Below are 3,298 nucleotides of genomic sequence, written 5' to 3'. Positions count from 1 at the left end.
ATACTATGTAGTATTATTCTGTATGTTTACAAATGTTACACAAATGTTACACTATATGTGAGCTTCCCTGATGGCTCAGCTAGCAAAGAACCTGTCTGCCAAAGCAGGAGATGCAAGAGATGGGGGTTCAATCCCTGGGTCAGAAAGATCCCCCTGCCTGGAAAATTTCAAGGACAGAGAAGTCTGGTGGGCTGCAGTCCCTAGGGTCACAAAGAGTCAGACAGGACTGAGCACTCACTCATCCCCTTGCAAACTGCTTTTATAAAGTTAATTTTTATGAGACTATGGTTGATTTACAACATTGCGTTAGTTTCTGCTGTAGAGCAAAGTGGATCTGTTATGCATATACATATTGAATTGGCTAAAAAGTTCCTTCAGTTTTTTTTCTTAACATCATAAAGAAAAATCCAAATGAACTTTCTGACTGCCCCAATATATCCACTCTTTTTCATATTCTATTCCCATATGTCATTACAGAGTATTGGTAGAATTCCCTGTGCTACTCAATAGATTTTTATTACTTATCTATCATATATGTAGCGGTGTGTATATGTCAATCCCATGTTCCAATTTATCTCACCTCACACCCCTTGGTAATCATAAGTTTGTTCTCTACATCCGTGACTCTATTTCTGTTCTGTAAATAGGTTCATTAGTATGATTTTTTTTTATTCTACATATAAGCGATATCATATAATATTGGTTCTTCTCTGTCTGACTTAATTCACTAAGCATGACAATCTCTAGGCCCACCATGTTGCTGCAAACGGCAAACTGCTTTTATATTAAAAATTATTCACAGGTTTCTCCTGCAATCTGAAAGTTCATGGAGCATTCCTACGGTATTTTCCTAAGCCAAAGTTGTGGAGAGCAAAGAAACAATTTCCTTTAGGGCTGCTGCTGCTGCTAAGTTGCTTCAGTTGTGTCCGACTCTGTATGACCCCATAGACGGCAGCCCACCAGGCTCCACCGTCCCTGGGATTCTCCAGGCAAGAACACTGGAGTGGGTTGCCATTTCCTTCTCCAATGCATGAAAGTGAAAAGTGAAAGCTAAGTCGTTCAGTTGTGTCCAACTCTAGCAACCCCATGGACTGCAGCCTACCAGGCTCCTCTGTCCATGGGATTTTCCAGGCAAGAGTACTGGAGTGTGGTGCCATTTCCTTCTCCATCCTTTAGGGCACATCCTGCTAAAAGGATGTCTAGATAAAGCACAGATCCTGCTAAAATAAGTCGAGATAAAGCACAGGTGCTTGGAATTCAAAGCTATGGCGGCTTGAGTGTAAATCCCAGGTGTTGCCTCTCTCTCTGGCACACACGGCCTCTATAATCATGGGCTGAAAAACAAATGTGGTCATTGTTGACTTTAGCCCACCAGGGGTCCATGGAAATTTCCAAGCAAGGGTACTAGAGTGGGTTGTCATTTCCTCCTTCCCAATCCAGGGATTGAACCTGCCATCTCTTGTTTCTCCAGGTGGATTCTTTACCACTGAGCTATCAGGGAATTCTGCAAAAACAATGCTGAAGGCTATTTTACTTTTTGCCATTTTCCTAAGCACACGAGCTCTCAGATTTGCTAACCAGATTTCATTTGGTTAACAAAAACACACACTAGTGTAGGTCTTTGATAGAAGGGGAAGTGACATAAAGCAAACATTTGGAAAGTGAGGGATACTTGCATTTAAGATTGTTGCATGCAGATATATGTAATGAATTCATTTTAATTGCTGCATAGGATTCCAGAGTGAATAGCATACGATTTGTTTACATACATATTTTCTTATGGAAAAGCATTAAAATTATAATCTCCAATTTGGGGGGAAATTACACCAAAAAAGTCACTGTGAAAAACTTTTACATGATGACATATGTGAGAATCTCTTTAGTATAAACATTTGAACATGAAAAAAATATTAATATGATAAATTGTTATAGATTTTCTGCCTTTGGACCATGCTTATATTCATGGAATAAACCTTATTTGGTCATAACTTTTTTCAGTTACTAGATTCGAAGCACATTTTATATATGATCTTTGGCTCTACGTTCACAACTGAGGTTTGTCTATGATGTTATTTTCTTATCAGATCAGATCACATCAGTCGCTCAGTCATGTCCGACTCTTTGCGACCCCATGAATCAAAGCACGCCAGGCCTCCCTGTCCATCACCAACTCCCAGAGTTCACTCACAATTAACTTTAGTACCAAGGTTTCTGTGTTGTGCTTAGTCGCTCAGTCATGTCCAACTGTTTGTGACTCCATGGACTGTAGCCTGCCAGGCTCCTCTGTCTATGGGATTCTCCAGGCAAGAATACTGGAGTGGTTGCCATACCCGCCTTCAGGGGATCTTCCCAACCCAGGGATCGAACCCAGGTCTCCTGCATTACAGGTGGATTCTTTATTGTTTGAGCCACCAGGGAAGCCCAAGAATATTGAAGTAGGCAGCCTATCCTTTCTCCAGGGGATCTTCCCTTCCCAGGAATAGAACCCGGGTCTCCTGCATTGCAGACAGATTCTTTATCAGCTGAGCTACAAGGGAAGCCCGAAAAAACATATATGTGTATATAATCACTTTGCTGTATACCTGAAACTACAGAATATTGTAATTCAATATTGTAATTCAGTTTTTTGTACTTCGATTTTACACTAGAACATTCAAACACAGGCCTTAAGAGGTTTCTTCTTTTGGAGATCCAGCAGCAGTATAAATAAACTTGGACTAGACCATTGAATAGGGCTTCCCTGGTGACTCAGATAGTAAAGAATCTGCCTGCAATGCGGGAGACCCGAGTTCAATCCTTGGGTCAGGAGACTTTTGAATAGTGGAGAGACCATAGACTTCCAAAGAAAAAACTCCGGCTTCCTGTACTCCCTGCTAAGGCCTTAGACTTAGGAAGGAAATGATCTTGGACATTTCCATGCATTAGCTCTTAGATGCACAACTTTCTACAACTTCAGATAGCACCACATCAGACAGAGATAAGCCATGCCACTGACCCCTGCTCAAACTGCAGAATCATGAACAAATAAATAATCGTTTTTAAAAGCCACTAAATTATTGGGCTGGTTTGTTATGCAACAATAAATAACTAAAACAAGGTGCTTGAGACCATTTGGGGGGGGGATGGTGGAACACATTTATGGAAACAGATAATTAGGGATTTAAATATGTTGAATTTGAGATCAGAGTGGAAAATACAAATTTAAATATTCTGCTGTCAAATCTATAACACCTTAAAGAGTAAGAATATTATCTGGTGGCTCAGATGGTAAAGAATCTGCCTGCAATGTAGGAGTTCA

The sequence above is a fragment of the Bison bison genome, unplaced genomic scaffold (assembly GCF_000754665.1).
Source record: "Bison bison bison isolate TAMUID 2011002044 unplaced genomic scaffold, Bison_UMD1.0 scf7180017864370, whole genome shotgun sequence".
NCBI lineage: Eukaryota > Metazoa > Chordata > Mammalia > Artiodactyla > Bovidae > Bison > Bison bison.
This window is presented reverse-complemented; position numbering follows the sequence as displayed.